We start from the raw sequence: 17,978 nt of genomic DNA, 5'->3' as shown, positions 1-17,978 counted from the left end.
GAGGGGAGGGGAAGGGGAGGAAGAGGTGGGGGAGGGGAGGGGAGGGGAGGGGAGGGGAGGGGAGAGGGGAGGGGAGGGGAGGGGAGAGGGGAGCCAAAATCAGAGCCTCCCAAGCAACTGGGAAAAATCCCTAAAAATCCCTAAAGGCAAACAGGTGTTGAAAAGAACCTGTTGGGATCTTCACCCCATTAGATGGTAAATATCTGTAACAAATGGTCTCCGGGGGTTTTAAAAGTCAAGAGGAGCTTGTTCCTCTAATGGAGATTGTTCTTAAGTCTGCATTTCACAAGCTCTAAACACAGTAAGATGTATTCTTTGGATACATACCCAAGTATTCTGTCTTTTAAATTAGTATATTGACATTTTTCAGTCATCTCCTTTCACCATGTAACACTTGAACTGTGAGTTTTTATAGATGTTTACCAGCTTCACTGGAGAAGGAAATGGCAACCCACTCTGATATTCTTGCCTGGGAAATCCCATGGACAGAGGAGCCTGGCAGGTCACAGTCCATGGGGTCACGAAGAGTCAGACCCGACTTGGCGACTAAACAACAATCACCAGCTTAAGTGAGATAAGAAACTTCAGAGTTTATACAAGAAATGTCCATGTAGTTAGAAATTTCAGAACCCTCATTTTCTTCTACCTGGCTTACTCTAACATTTACCAGTTATTCCTATTCCAGCTTCACTCCCACTACAATCTAGCCTAAAGGCTGTTGCCAGATGAATCTTCTAGTAAAGCAACATATCATGAAAAGTAAAAGCACACGAGTTTGAATTTCAAGCTTTTTTGATTACTTGTGTGACTAGCCACACCACAAAAATCTAACAACATTTCCGAATATGAATTGCAAACATGACCCTTCTTCCAGTTTTCAATTTACCATCGTTCAGCTTGAAACTGACTTTACATTGCCTGCTTTGTTGTTTAATCATCCAGTTGCGTCCCACTCTTTGCCTGCTAGCAGATCCTAACTGTTTCTCCTTTCCCTGTGGGAATGAAGCTAAACTTTACGGATGGAGGGCGTTAGAGGCACACTAGACGTTCAAGTTGTTTCTCTTCCTGGTTCTGCCATGCCTCTTCTGCATGTTCCTGCAGCACTCAAGGCTTGGATGCCCAGCTCCCACTTGTGGAAAGCCCATTTTTGGCAAGCAGCACTCTGCATCTCTCCATGAACAGCCTCCTTGGGCCGGCACTCCAGCAGCTTTTGCAGGGGCTGGGATCATCTGCACATCCCCAGGAATCGCTTTCTTCCTGGCTTTACCTGGAGTTCTGAGGTTCAGTCTTTGCCCAGGCACAGCTTCAGTATTATTCATAAGGAGGGTTCCCAGTGAGTCCTGCCTGCAACACCTCAGCCAACTTCGTCATCCACTGCACCTTTGGGTGCACACTTTCCAACGGCATTTGGACCTCAGTTGCTTGGGAAGAAATTATCCAAATATGTCTCTTCACAGCTAAGAGTAGCAGCTTCTTCTTGAAGCTGCTATTCTAAAACTTCTTTAGTTTTCTCTTCCCCTTTCTGGCCAATCCCACGATATAGTCAGCAACTCTTCATATTTAACTTTCCCTGTTTATATTACCGTGTGATTTCTGTCTCTTAAGTGGAACTTCACTAATACAACAGTATATATAGTTCATTGACATAGGAGTTGTTAATTGAAATTAAAGATGATAATCACAAAGCCCAGAAACATGCTAACGGCGAAAGTGCTCAGAAGATTGTAAATGTTAGTATTATTAATGGAATTTAATCCTGACAATAATTCCTAATTGGCCAAATTAGAGAACCCACCATTCTGCAAAGGCACTTGTGTTTCTGATCTCTATGTCTTGGTTATACTAATACCTCTGCTTAGATTGCCTTTGAACCAACCCTTCAAGATTCAGAATCACTGGGAAAATAACAGAATTCTAGCCTCTCGGTTATTAAGCTCAAGCACAAACGAACCTTGATTTCAAAGCAAATGCTCTTGGTGAAAAAATTCATCTCAATCCAACAAACATTGTTTTAGCTTTTTCTCTATGCCAAGCATTATGCTCTTCACAACAGATACCACAGAGTAAGATAACTCTCTGCCTTCAAGTCACTTACATCCCATTAGTATATATAGAATTGATGACCTAGATCTATAAAGTAATTCTAATGGGGTTACAAATTTATTTACATTGCACTTAAACATGCACAGAAGATGTATCTTCTTTTATCTATTACTGACCCTACTTTCTAAGCAGTAGGATAAACATAAATATTAAATGTTTGCCCAACATTATGCTGTGTATCCAACAACATGCCCTTTCACTATACACAAAAATAAACTCAAAATGGCTTAAAGACTTAAACATAAGACATAACCACAAAACTCCTAGAAGAGATCACAGGCAAAACATTCTCTGACATAAATCATAGCAATGTTCTCTTGGGTCAGTCTCCCAAGGCAATAGAGATAAAAACAAAAATAAACAAATGGGACCTAATCAAACTTACAAGCTTTTGCATAGCAAAGGAAACTATAAATGAAATGAAAAGACAACCTACAGACTAGGAGAAAATATTTACAAGTGATACAACCAACAAGGGCTTAATTTCCAAAATATACAAACTCATACAACTCAACAACAAAAAAGGCAAACAACCCAATTGAAAAATTGGCCAAATACCAAAATAAACATTTTTTTCCCAAAGAAGAAATATACATGGCAAATAGACACATGAAAAGATGCTGAACATCTCTAATTATTTCAGAAATGTAAAATGAAACTACAATGAGTACCATCTCACACCAGTCAGAATCGTCATCATTAAAAAGTCTACAAATAAATGCTGGAGAAGATGTGGAGAAAAGGACTGTTGGGTGGGAATATTAAGTTGGAATAGCCCCTGTGGAAAAGCAGTATGGAGGTTCTTCAGAAAACTAAAAATGGAATTACTATATGATCCAGCAATTCCAGTCCTCAGCATATATCCAGACAAAACTGTAACTCAAAAGCATACATGCACCCCTGTGTTCACACAGCCCTATTCACAATAGCTAAGACACAGAAACAACATAAATGATACTATAAATGCTGAAGTTATAAACAACATAAATGACCTTCGACAGATAAATGGATAAAGAAGATGTGATACATATACATAATGGAATACTATTCAGTCATAAAAAAGAATGAATGAGAGCCATTTGCAACAAACATGGATGCAACTAGAGATTATCATACTAAGTGAAGTAAGTCAGAAAGAGAAAGATAAATACCATAAGATGTCACTTATGTCTGTGATCTAAAATATGATACAAATGAACCAACTGACAAACCAGAATCACAGAAGCAGAGAAAAAATGATTGGCTCCCAAGGGGGAGGGGAGTGAGGGAGTGGAGTGGGAGTGGGAGGTTGGGGTTAGCGGAGGTAAGCTTTTATACGTAGAATGGATAATTCCTAGAAATGGATAATTCCTGTACCATAGTTCCTATTGTATAGCTCAGAGAACTATATTCTTTACCCTATGATAAACCAAAATGGCAGAGTATTTTTAAAAAGAATTTGTGTATGTATATGTATATAAATACAGAAAAATAATGTACATATATATATGTACAAGTTTATATATATATAAACTTGGAGAAAGAAATGGCAACCCACTCCAGTGTTCTTGCCTGGAGAATCCCAGGGACGGGGGAGCCTGGTGGGCTTCCGTCTATGGGGTCGCACAGAGTCGGACGCGACTGAAGTGACTTAGCAGCGGCAGCAGCAGCAGCAACATATATAAACACATACACACTCTTTCTGTATGGCATAAATTAACACAACATTGTAAATCAACTGTCCTACAATTTTAAAAAATTAATAAACCTGCCAACATAATAAAATGTTTCTAACAATCTCTTTCAATAAGCAGCCTCTTGTCTAAATGACACTCCGTATTCTACATTCGCTCCATTCTGAGAAGGCCTCTAGGTTTGTTAAAGGTAGTTTATTTGGCATCACAGCATCTGCAGAAAGCAAACAGCCTCACGCTGTGCTGGCTGGGGTTTCTGAAGCATCCTTGTCTGAGTTCCCATCCTTGGGCAACGGGATGGTTCCTGCCGCTCAACTGCTGCCTGGAGTAGCTTGGAGTTTTTGTCTCTCTCAACCTGACTGGGCCTCGGTGAGACCTGCCGTCTGACTGGGGCTCCTGCTGGCAATGTACACAGACTCTGATTTTCCTCCCCGCTGCTCATCACGAGGTCCTAGACTGGGTCTATGAGACAGTCTGCGGTGAGCACATCTAGGCTCTGATGCATGACATGCACACAAAGGCTCAGGTGCCTTCAGCATCCCCTGGGAGGGGACGAGGAGGAAACCCTGGCGCCTCATGACTAAAGAGAACCCAGGGTCACTCAGGAATGCGGAGGAGGTCATTACTGACTACAGCAGTCCAGTCTCTCCAGGACCGCCGGGGCTCCAGACCACAGCATGCTACCAGCTGTCCCTTAAAGAATCCCATACGGGAAGAGGAGAAAAAGTGGCTTCTGCTTCAGTGGCCCCCTCCAACATCTGAAATACCTTCTGTTCTGGGATTTCACTGGGACTTACCCGTCTCAACTGGGTATCTCTCTTATATCTGCTCCTTTTTGTTCCCCTAAATCCCTCGAGCCAGGAGAATCAGATTTTTATCTTCCTTCCCCTCCTTCCTTAACAGTGATTTCATCTATTATATTTGTCCTTTCTTAGTTTCTTTTACACAGAGAAGCCAATGGCAGCAGAGAAACTGGCTTACCAATAAAGGCATTTTAACAGTTCGACCTATTACATCTCTTTCATTTTTCAAGATAGTTCAATCATGCAATTGCCTTTAGAACATTCCCTGGAACTATTAAAAAGTCTTGAGGCTCCTTGTTTTCTTTAGAAAAGGGGATGCTGTAAATTGCATCCAAATCCTCTTTTCCTTCTGAGGGCCTACCTCATTGGTTCAACCACAGTCCAGCATCTGACACTTACTCAAGATACTGCCCTGACTCATGTGCGTGTGCGTGTGTGAAAAATATTTAACATGACTTTTGAGCCAGAAATTGATTTTGCAACCTGTGTTCCCTTCTTAAGATTCTGCTAGCAGCAGCATCTTCATTTCTCTGTTGGGACTACATGCACAGGCAGAAAATAATTTGGACATAGGATCTAAAAACAAAGTTTCCAATAGTTAAAAGTACTGTAGCCCCACTTCAGAGATATACAAACAAATTAAGTGGTACTTGACTCCAATACAAGCCTCAGGATGAATCTCTCCAAACTGTAAAATGGTATGTCCAATCTAAAAGGACTCTGAAAGATCAAAAGGAAGTGTTGAATTAACCTGGGAGTAGGGGAGAGTGCCCTGAACTCAGAGATCCTGTCTTGGTTATCTCTGTATTCTTTGTAATACCTCATAGAGCGCCTCTTACATTGTAGCAACAGTATTTCTTGAACTGAAATTAATGAAATTGATCTGTCATGCTCAGCTTCATACTGAATAGGTAGAAATTAAAATCATTCACGTTTCCTTGATAATATAAAAGCATGTGCGGTGTGTGCTGAACTTAGTCACGTCTGTCTCTTTGTGACCCCATGGACTGTACCCCGCCAGGCTCCTCTGTCCATGGGGATTCTCCAGGCAAGAATACTGGAGCGGGTTGCCATGCCTTCCTCCAGGGGATCTTCCCAACCCAGGGATCGAACGCAGGTCTCCCGCATTGCGGGTGGATTTTTTACCATGTGAGATACCAGGGAAGCCCAAGAATACTGGAGTGGGTAGCCTATTCCTTCTCCAGGGTATCTTTCCAACCCAGGAATCGAACCAGGGTCTCCTGCATTGCAGGCAGACTCTTTACCAGCTGAGCTACCAGGGAAGCCCATCTGAAAGCATCTTCCTCTGCGCGCGCGCGCGCGCACGCGCGCACACACACACACACACACACGCACACACACACACACACACACACACACACACAGACACACACTCATGAAATTTCAGGCAGAACCTGAAGTACTTTGGTTTAAGCTGGGCTTAATTTATTTCTGCTAAAAATGAATGCACTTGTATCTAAAAGGCCGAAGTGGTTGCCACTATGTTCGGTTTGTACACCCCAGTTCATAAACATTTTCATGAGCTATTGCTTTTGTTTGCCTTCTCTCAAGGGGTGTTTGGGCTATTTTTCTTGACTGGAAAAAGAGAAGACAAGCCATTGTTGCATGGACGTTTCAAAACAGCCGTCCTCCCTGACTGATCCTGTAGTCAAAACAAGCATATCACTGCAGGTGGTCGCGAGTCTGAAATTCAGCTTAAGGGAGAGAAATCAATGATTCACTTTAAGGAAAAATAACTAGCTTTAGGCAAAACATTAAAATTCAGGACAATAAATGAAAGCAGTCTATGTCATGTTCTGAAATTGTTTTAGTGACTCAGAGAGCTGAGAAATCCAACACTGCTTCAGCCTTGCCTTTGTTTTTTTTTTTTTTTTTTTTTTTTAAGTGTTATGGATGTGTTTTATAAAGCCATCTAAGCTTTCATCTAAGCTTTGTCTGACGCAGTGTTGTAAACTTAAGAGAAAAGTGAAATAACCCTGAAAAGCAATTTAGTCACAATTCTGTCACACTGATCAGACCATATCGTCTACACGGGAACACAGGATTTAAGGATATCAGTTACACACCTCAGAGACAGACTGAGCTGATTAGAGAGACCCCAACATGGCCTTTGGAATAACTGAACTCACATATTCAGGTACAAGTTTGAAACACATGAAAAAACTCAGTATCTATGTGCTTACTCTGGCATAGACTGCCGTAGTGTCTGGGAATAAACGTAGATGCACACACTGCTTTTCACAGTATTAATAAATGTTATAAATGATACAAATTAGGTGTAAGAGAAGACCATGTACATTAGCATTGGTGCTTCATTTGGACTATCTTGAGTATGGCCATGCTGTAACTGGCCAAAAGCCAAAAGTTAGGCAGCATTTCTTGAAGAGGCTGAGGACAAAGGGGCATTTGTGCACTGCTGGAGCGGGTGCAGAACACTACAACCCTTATGGAAGGGAATTAGCCAGTATCTAGAAAACCCAGAAATAATCTAGCCTTCAGTGTAGCAATCTCTCTCCTAGAAAGCCATCCTAAAAAAACATGGAAAAAATGATAAAGATCTATGCAACTGTCTTTCAGTAAGGCCATTACAGTTTACAAAATAAAAGACTGGAAATAGTCATGAAAAGAACTAAAAAAAAAAAGTATTTCATAACCATACAATTAAATATACAGTTTTGTAAAAGTAGTAACTAACATGTGGAGCTACGGAGTGATTCCTGGTATGTGTTCCTAAGTAAACAAGCAATGAGAGAAAGTATTGTCATTTATCTAAAGCTAGTATTGTTATAATTCACTTGTTTTTAAAATGAAAAACTGATATTTTTAAATCTATAAATTTAGAAAAAAATTTAAAAGAATCTCATTGATCACATATAGAACCTGTTATAAAATTAACTCAATATTTTTAAAACTGGATAAAAGAAAAATGCTAAGCATTAATCTGGATTTTGTATATGAACTGTACCTCAGAGTAACAAAATAGTTCATGAGGAAAATTTTCTCTTCACAAAAGTGTTGTAGTCAGTAAGTAAAGAAAGATGAGCAGAATTAGAATATCATGATTTTGTAACCCTTAGGGAAATAATTTATAGCTATGAAAAGAGAAAAATCACACCACAGGTCCCTATATATTTATAAGGATTCGATACAACCTATGAAGAAATCTTTACAAATATAGACTTCTACCTAATTAAGCCTCAAGTTTTGAACAACCACTCTGTAAAACAGGGACAGTGTAATGCTTTAAACAACACAAGAAGGATGCACTCAGATTGTGGAAAATTCTACCAGACAATCCTGTTCTTTCAAGAGCTGAATTGCAAAAAAAAAAAAAAAATTTTAAAGGAGAAGAAAGGGAAATTTAGGTTAAAGTAGAACAATTATATCAACCAATTATTGGCCTATTTCAATCATAATTCGAAGTGAAAAGAATGAGGCAGAAGAATTTGAACCCTATATATTTAATAACACTAAATAATTATAATTTTTAAATGTGATGATAGTATTGCTGGCAATTTAATTAATAACTTTTGACTTTCATATATGAGTAATGTGAGTATTTTCTTTGAAATAAAACAGACGGTGAGAGAAAGTGGGAAGGAGAGTCAATAAATAAGATTAGATGAGAGTTGATAATTATTTAAATTGAGAAAGGGGAAAAAGAGAGCTCAATATACCAGTATGTCTAATTTTGTTTATGTTTGAAAATTTGCTAAGAGAAAAATGAATGCTGGTATAGTTAGCTCTGTAAAGTTATCAGTCCAGAACTTCCCTGAAAAGCATATATAAAAGGAGGTATTGTTTTCATAGAGGGTTTATCTAGCAGGTTACTAGCTGATGCTGGATCCCTTTACAACTTAACCAGAGTCCACTAAATCCTTTGGCATCTTTCATAAAATGATATACTTCTGCTGGTTAAGTAAAATGTCTACATTACCTGCTACATTAATAGAAAAGCAGAAGCATGGAAACTTGAGCACATTTGATACAATCACTTATGACAAGATTCAGCATTAAAATCTCAAGTCCAATTATAATTTTATAATAAAAATTTTAAACACTGCAAGTTTACTTTAAAATTACCGAAACTTCAGAGTTTTGCTTTACTTCATGTAAAAATAAACAATCAATAAGCTATATTATTTTATAAAGTACCTACTTGTATTTCTGAGATTTACCTATATATGAGGCATGACATTTTTAAGCTTTACTCTTATAGGAGAAAAGGTACTGAAAGCATCTTTAACTACAACGTACACTTTAAAGCTAATTCACTGTACCAGCTCTGGAGAAGAGTAACCCTGGAGCCTGTTTAGAGGGACTGGAACTGTCAGGAATAAACTTTTTATGGGCATGGGGTCAACAGCAAGGCAGGTTGGGGTTCACCTTGTGACATTTTCACAGGGGCTCCTCATAATTATAGATGTAAAAGGTGCTTGGTCAGTTAATTCCACACATTGTTGTCAGAAATGCCAAAAATATCTCCCTGTCCCTCCCTCAAATGACCTGAGGCAGCACAATATTCTGCATTTCCCATCTATCACTTTAATAGACAGTCACAAATTTTGTTTTAAACGATATCTTTCTAATTTCCTGCAAGCCACACATACACACATCCTACTCCATCCTCCAAGAACAAAAGAGTCACCCTTCTAAGATTTTTTTTTTAAATAATTGAAATAATAATAGCAAAAAATCATGGTGGTGTTTATTCCATTTATACTGCCAAAATCACTTGGGAACTGAGCCATGTAGAAGTAATGGTATGTTGGTTTGCTAATTCTAGGAGAATCTGAATTTTTGAGCATTCTTTGTTTTCCGCCTCTTTGCACTCTTCACATAGGTTTTTACTGTAACAAGCTGTTGCTGTTAACTTTCGCAGTAGAGAAATGGGTTAGGCTATTTTTAGGAATATTTTGTCAGCCTATGGGAAAGAACAGGAGTAAGAAGTAGAGAAAGATCTGTGCTGGCCCAAAATGTTCTGAGCACAGCAGGCTAGGAGTCAAATTAAAAGTTGGGTTATAACCAACTATACCCCAAATTGAGTTCAGTTCAGTAGCTCAGTTGTGTCTGACTCTTTGTGACCCCATGGACTGCAGCACGCCAGGCCTCCCTGTCCATCACCAACTCCTGGAGTTTACTCAAACTCATGTCCATGGAGTTGGTGATGCCATCTAACCATCTCATCCTCTGTCATTCCTTTCTCCTCTCACCTTCAATCTTTCCCAGCATCAGGGTCTTTTCCAGTGAGTCACTAATTCACATCAGGTGTCCAAAGTATTGGAGTTTCAGCTTCAGCATCAGTCCTTTCAATGAATAATTAGGACTGAATTCACTTAGGATTGACTAGTTGGACCTCCTTGTAGTCCAAGGGACTCTCAAGAGTCTTTTCCAACACCACAGTTCAAAAGCATCAGTTCTTCGGCACTCAGCTTTCTTTATAGTCCAACTCTCACATCCATACATGATTACTGGAAAAACCATAGCTTTTACCAGACGGACCTTTGTTGGCAAAGCAATGTCTCTGCTTTTTAATATGCTGTCTAGGTTGGTCATAACTTTCCTTCCAAGAAGCAAGTGGAATTTCATGACTTTTAATTTCATGGCTGCAGCCACCATCTGCAATGATTTTGGAGCCTAAGAAAATAAAATCTGTTACTGTTTCCATTGTTTATCAGTCTATTTGCCATGAAACAATGGGACCAGATGCCATGATCTTCATTTTTTGAATGTTGAGTTTTAAGCCAGCTTTTTCATTCTCCTCTTTTACTTTCAACAAGAAGCTCTTTAGTTCTTTCTTGTTTCCTGCCATAAGGGTGGTGTCATCTGCATATCTGAGGTTATTGATATTTCTCCCAGCAATCTTGATTCCAGCTTGTGCTTCATCCAGCCCGGCATTTTCCATGACATACACTACATATAAATGAAATAAGCACAGTGACAATATACAGCCTTGACGTACTCCTTTTCCTATTTGGAACCAGTCTGTTGTTCCATGTCCAGTTCTAACTGTTGCTTCCTGACCTGCATACAGGTTTCTCAAGAGGCAGGTCAGGTGGTCTGGTATGCCCAACGCTTTCAGAATTTTCCACACTTTATTGTGATCCACACAGTCAAAGTTTTTGGCTTAGTCAATAAAGCAAAAGTAGATGTTTTTCTGGAACTCTTTTACTTTTTTGATGATCCAACGAATGTTGACAATTTGATCTCTGGTTCCTCTGCTTTTTCTAAATCCAGCTTGACCATCTGGAAGTTCATGGTTCACGTACACTGAAGTCTGGCTTGGAGAATTTTAAGCACTACTTTGATAGCGTGTGAGATGAATACAATTGTGTAGTAGTTTGAGCATTCTTTGACGTTGCCTTTCTTTGGGATTGGAATGAAAATTGACCTTTTCCAGTCCTGTGGCCACTGCTGAGTTTTTCAGATTTACTGACATACTGAGTGTAGCACTTTCACAGCATCATCTTTCAGGATTTGAAACAGCTCAACTGGAATTTCATCGCCTCCACTAGCTTTGTTCGTAGTGATGCTTCCTGAGGCCCATTTGACTTCACATTCCAGGATGTCTGGCTCTAGGTGAGTGATCACACCACCGTGGTTATCTGGGTTGTGAAGATCTTTTTTGTATAGTTCTTCTGTATATTCTTGCCACCTCTTCTTCTCAAAAGAGAAATACTGAATTCCAGATGAACCTATTAAATTTATAAACACTGGGCTTACAGTATTTACAGACATTATGTTATGTGCTTAATAGACATTATATCTTTAATATTCAATATACATTATATTTTTAATCTTCCTAATAAATTTATGGATTAGGCCCTAATTTTATTCCCATGTTTTTGGGAACATGCAACAAACTCACAGTGATTTCAGAATTTAAAACAGAACTGACTCCCAAGCTGAGCATAAATCATTTTTTTCAAATTTCATGAAGGTAGGCATTAATTCATGATGTTCAAAAGTGCTAATGATATGACAAAAGTTTCTGCAAAGCCAAGAAAGATACTAAATTTAACATAGGACTACAGAATCAGCTATGAAATAACATATAAAAGGAGACATAAATTTGTTAAAATATTAATAGTTGTTGCTGTGGGTGGTGATTTTAAGGCTGCTTTTTTTCTTAGTTTACATTTTCCTTGTTTAAAAAAAGGTGCGAGGTGTCATAGCTTACTTTTCATAATTAGGCAAACAATGTGCAGTAATTGGTCCAATTCCTTCAAATTGTATTTACTCAGACCAATTTTAATTAAATGTAACGTTGCTTCTCAAAAACTTAAATTTGTTAAAGCTCACTACTTACTTTATCCCAAGTCTAGTCAATTTTTCTCTTAAGGCTTTGGGTTAAAATATCACAAAAATTAGTTTCCATTTCTATATTGCCCTTTCATCTCCTCAAAGAATCTCTTATTCCCTTCTGGAAATTTCCTCTTCTCAAATTCAACATGTCTAAACCCTAAATTAACATTTTGAAAACCAGTGTCGTCACCTGTCTTCTCCCTATGAATGTGCCTTTTCCTAATGTTTTAGGCAAAGCCCTTGGGATAACTTTAGAAGAATGACTTTATTCCTTACACTCCTATCAGTCTCTTTGTGATCCTTACAGAGGCTTCCTCTGAAATATTTGCCACAAGTCTCCCTGACTTGCTAGTTTAAATGGCACCACTCCATTTCATGTCCTTGTCAAGTTGGCCTCAGGTATGGACCAGACATATTTCATACGCAGTTCTCAAAATTCTGTGAAAGCACTGCCTTCACTGTGTCATTCCTATGCTTTCCAACCATCAATACTCCCAAATGCCCAGCATCCGTTTGCCCAGGTTTTATGCCCCAACTATTTTAGTCAACTTTTTGGTTTCAAAAGCTACCACCTGGTTCCTTCATTCCAGCTGAAGACTGGTTTCTCGCCTTCCACGCATCTTACACCTCTGTGTTCCCGTAAGTCTTATCTGTTCCTCATAGCCTAATTCACCCCACAGCTTCCCTAAGCCCTCACCAGCATGGAACCTTCTTAGACTCTATAGACAATAATGTTTCTCAGAGAAGACTAAGGACCTGAAGAGGGTATTGCTCCATGTCAAGACATAGGAAGAGGATTTTATTAATCCCTTTTAACAAATGGGGAGGCTGAAAAATGGTTTCAGCAAGCTACATAAAAGATCAGGGTCTACATGGTAAAAAAAGAAATATACTGCAAAGCACTAAACTGGTATGAGTGGCCTTTTTGTAATAAGAATTAATGAAAATAATAGATACTTTGTCTTTCTCCACATATTTAGCTTGAGGAGAACATGGAAGATGAAAAATGACAGATACTCTATCTAAGAAACTCTTGTATCTCTAATCCTTGCTCATTTTAGTCACTACTTTGACATATACCTCAGCAAAAAGACACAATATATTATTTGTCCACAATATATCAGGGATAAATAACTCATATGGTAGCTTTTTGGAAATCCAGTTCCATCAGAGGTAAAGACAAAACTAAGAACAATGATCTTTAGTCTCTGCTTCTCTCTGTGTCATGAGCTTAAAAAGTCAGAGCAAATGTATTTTTATTCTCACTCATTAATAAAACAATAAAATTTAACCCTTATTTTTCATCATCCATGGGAAAATGCTCACTTTTGTGTTTATAGACAAGCTGTTATCCTTTGCCTCATTGATTCCAGCAATGAATTTCAATGTAAATAGTTGGTGAGGGTTGGTTATGGTTCTGGGTGGGTGTGGAGGATGTGGGGGGTGTGGAGGGTGAGTGTGTGTGTGTGTGTGTGTGTGTGTGTGTGTGTGCAGGCACGTGCGTGTACACTCAGTCATGCCCAACTCTTTGTGACCCATGAACTACAGTGCGCCAGGCTCCTCTGTCCCTGGAATTTTCCAGGCAAGAATACTAGAGTGGGTTGCCATTTCCTTCTCCAGAGGATCTTCTTGACCCAGGAATTGAACCCGCATCTCTTGCATCTCCTGCACTGGAAGGCAAACTCTCTACCACTGCGTCATCTGGGAAGCTCTAGTCAAGGCTCTAGGAATGCTTGATTTATCAGATACACTTAAGAAAGTAACAAATATTGAATTACTTTAGTGACTTTCATTTTTAAAATATAACACCATGCCATATTTTCCTGCTTTTTGCCTAATACCTGCTTTCATTTGTGGTTCTATTTTCTATTAGGTAAATGAATGCAGACAGAGTTAACATGAGTCAAGAATAAAGTATTATGAAATCTTAATATTCAAATTATCTACTTATTATCTCAGCAGGCCTCTACATGATTTCCAAGGAAATATTTAGTCCTTAAGATATTTCAGACTACAAATTTCTAAAAGAATTAAAGAGAAGTTATCTTTCTTTGCCTCAGCTATTAAACCAAGTGTACACATTTCCCAATAAAGAAAGAATTTTTAAAAAGGAGATCTCATCAATAGTATTATAATTGTTCTTATTAAAAATACTGAAAAACAAAGCATTTAGATACTATATAAAATCATATATGTATATATATATATATGTGATAATCTAATTTGAACATATTATTTTCTAATTTTGGGGCAATGATTTTAACTATAAATGAAATATAAAACAATGCAAAATATGCTGTCATATCTCTAAATAGACTTCAGAAAATCCCTCAATAAGTTTATTCAATCATATCTCATTCATTTAAAGCAATAAAACTTTTGTTATGTAATTAAATAATTAACAATTCCACATGTAATAAGTCTGATGAACTAGTACACAATGTATTTTAAGAACCTGTACTTTCCTGCCCATCATGAATGCACCTTCCAGGAGATTCCAGTATCTGCTGGAATAGAGTGAGGACCATTTGGGGGGCCTGAGGTCTCATCACCACAGTAAATTCCTAGGAAACCCTAATCGGCAGAATGTTGGAAGCTCATAGCACAGGTGAGGGGGCCACAGAAAACAGAAGCATTTGGGAGCCAGAAAGGAAGCACTGATGGCAGACAGGAGGGAGGAAAGCTTTGGCAGAGACGCATGCGTGCCCAGTGGCCTCACAGAGTGCATACTTAGGTTATGAAACACACCTTCTGTTTGAGGCTGTGATTATTTGCCCAGGGGTCCTCTTCCTGTTTTCCTCATTTGCTTCATTTTCTGTCACTTTTCATGTTGGGATACTTATGTTTTTCTTGAAAGGTATTTGAAAAGTGCAAAGATTATATGTAGGAAGCTTGCAGCTCTTCACAGAAGTGCCATGAAATCTAATACATAAATAATAAATCAGCTCAACAGATGTTGACTTTTTCCTGCCATACAGTGACTTTAAACTCCTGATTCGGAATCTGTGACAGAATAAACAAACTCAAAGTGAAACTCAATTTGTCTACCTTACCCAAGGACAAAAGTTAAAAAGCCTAGATTAAACAGAATTATCTATATCCTATCAAACAAGATGGGATAAGAAGCAACATTCATATCTTCAAAGCAGATCTGGTAATAAAAAATAACACTCAGAAGAGGACTTTTTCAAGTTAAATATCTTGTTCACTAAATAGACATTAATAAACCCAAACCCCATATGTTCCTAATTAGATTCTGAAAATAATTTAATGTACTTTTTTAAAGACAGCAAACACTGAATATTAGCCGAGAAATATTAAAATGTAAGGAGCAATTGACATCACCTTGTTATTTTATTTCTTAAAAAAAAATCACTGTTTTCTGGCATTACAAGCAGAATATTAGTCAAGAAGTAGACAATCTTTATATCAAGAAATGGAATATAGCCCTCTGGAATTGTTAAGTTCACTATCAACAGTCCTTGGAAATTTATCCTAATTGAGTACCTTTCTACTTTTAGCACTACAGTGCAAATATTTATTATTTAAGTTTATCCCTAAAAATTCCGCAACTTCAATCATTATAAATTCTAAGTATCACCCACGGGAAGACCTTTGAACCTCTGGCAGTCACAGTGTGAGGCATGGGCAAGCAGCACAGGGATGGCATTTGGATCCTGTTAGACACACAGAATTGAGAACTTCACCCCCCATCCCGATTTACTGAGTCAAAATATGAATTCTGAATAAAATCCCCAAGTGATTTATATTCACACTACAATTTGGGAAGCACCCCGTTTGGCCACTGCCACATAATTAAGCTTCCTATGACTATTAATAATTTTTTGGTGATTTCTGTTAATTATTTTTTACAAATCTAATCCTATCTCCCAAATATACTCAAAAGAATTACATGATGCCATTGAATGAATGGAAAGGAGTGCTTTCGCAAGTTAAATTTCATGCTAAAATATATAGAGAGTGGAAAAATATCTTAGAGAAACTATGAAATACATCAAGTTTCTTTTCTGGGATCCTACCCTACCCTCACAAATGACAACAATTCCCTCATAAATGTCCATTTCTCTTTCAACCACATTTTCTCCCTTTATTATTCTTGTACATTGTTATTTCCTTTCCTGTGAGAGAATTACTTTTGCCAAAGTTTTGTCAAGCCTCTAAATGTTTTGGTTGCTTTTTCTTTGCATACACTTAATTTTTAAAACATAGTTTCCTTTCTATCTTTTGGGGGTTTTGTTTTTCTTACATATCTAAGTTGCACACACACAAAAATCATAACAAATGCCAAGTGTTTAAAAATAACAATGGAAACATAAGAAGAATTGAGAGCCCAGAAATAAACCCATATATATATATATATATATATACTGTCAACTACTATTTAACAAGGGAGCTAAGAATACTCAATAAAGACAGTCTCTTCAATAAATTGTGCTGGGGAAATTGGATACTCAAATGTAAATGTAAAAAAAAAAATGAAACTAGACTCATGTATGACATTACTCATAAAAATTAACTTTAAATGAGTTAAAGATTTAAATGTAAGACTGGAAACCCTAAAACTCCTAGAAGAAAACAGGGGGGAAAAAGCCCTCCTTGACATGGATCCTAGCAATGACTTTTTGGATACAACACCAAAAGTACCAGCGACAAAGCCAAAGGCAAATAAGTGGGACTATACAGAACTAACAAGTTCCCACATAGCAAAAGAAACAACTGGCAAAATGAAAAGACAAACTATGGAGTGGAAGAAATATGTACAAACAATATATCTGATTAGGGTTAATATCCAAAATATACAAAGAACTCTTATAGCTCACTAACCCCCTCTAAAATAAAATCCCAATGTAGGAAAAGCACCTCAATAGACATTCTTCCAAAGAAGAAAATAAATGACCAACAGTTACATGAAGAGTTGTCTTTTCCAACATCACTAACGGTTAGGGAAATACAAATCAAGACTACAATGATGTATCAACTCGCACTTGTTAGAATGGTTACCATGGAAAAGACAAGAGGCACCATGTGTCAAAGATGTAGAGAAAAGGTAGCCCTTGTGAATCATTGGCGGAGTTGTACATTGGTACAGCTGCTGCGGAAAACAGCATGGAGGAGCATCAAAAACTGAAAATAGAGTTACCATGTGATTCAGCCATTTATTTCTGGAAATATACTCAAAAGAAATGCAAACACTATGTTAAAGGAAAATCTGTAGCCTCATATTCAGACCAGCATCATCTATAACAGCTAAAATATACTATTGTTGTTGTTTAGTTGTGAAGTGGTGCCTGACTCTTTTGCAACCCCATGGACTATAGCCTGCCAGTCTCCTCTGTCCATGGAATTTCCCAGGCAAGAATACTGGAGTAGGTTGCCATTTCCTTCTCCAGGGGATCTTCCCAATCCATTGTGCAAAACCACCTCTCCTGCTTGGCAGGCATATTCTTTACCACTGAACCGCTGCGGAAGCCCAAGATATGGAGACCACCTAAATGTTCACTGACGAATGAACGGATAAAGAAGTTACCAAACGTCACAGTGGAACATTATTCAGCCATCAAAAGAAGGAAATCCTATCATTTGTGACAACAAGTAGGGACCTTGAGAGTATTATGCTAAATTAAATGCCAGACAGAAAAAGACAAAAGGTGTATGAGCTCACTTATATGTGGAATCTAAAAAACAAACCAACAACAACAACAAAAAACTCATACAAAAAAAATCACATTTGTGGTTATGAGAGGTGGGAGGTACTAGGTAGGAGAATGGGATAAAGGTGATCAAATGGTACAAACTTTCAGGAAAAAAAAAATGGAACATAAATATACACATCACCCATTTTTAGATAAAGAAGCCTTTGTGTGTTCCTCTCCAGGAAGTCATATTTTAAAATTTAGCATTTTGTTGCCTTTTAATTTTATAAAGGTAACTGTATCACTAAACAGTGTATCATTTAGTCTTGCATGATGTTATATAAGTATGTCATTCTATAATACTTGAGTTTTTGATTCAACTTTATGTTCCTGACAGTCATTTTATTTTGACATAAACT

This window comes from Dama dama, chromosome 9 (genome assembly GCF_033118175.1).
Source record: "Dama dama isolate Ldn47 chromosome 9, ASM3311817v1, whole genome shotgun sequence".
NCBI lineage: Eukaryota > Metazoa > Chordata > Mammalia > Artiodactyla > Cervidae > Dama > Dama dama.
This window is presented reverse-complemented; position numbering follows the sequence as displayed.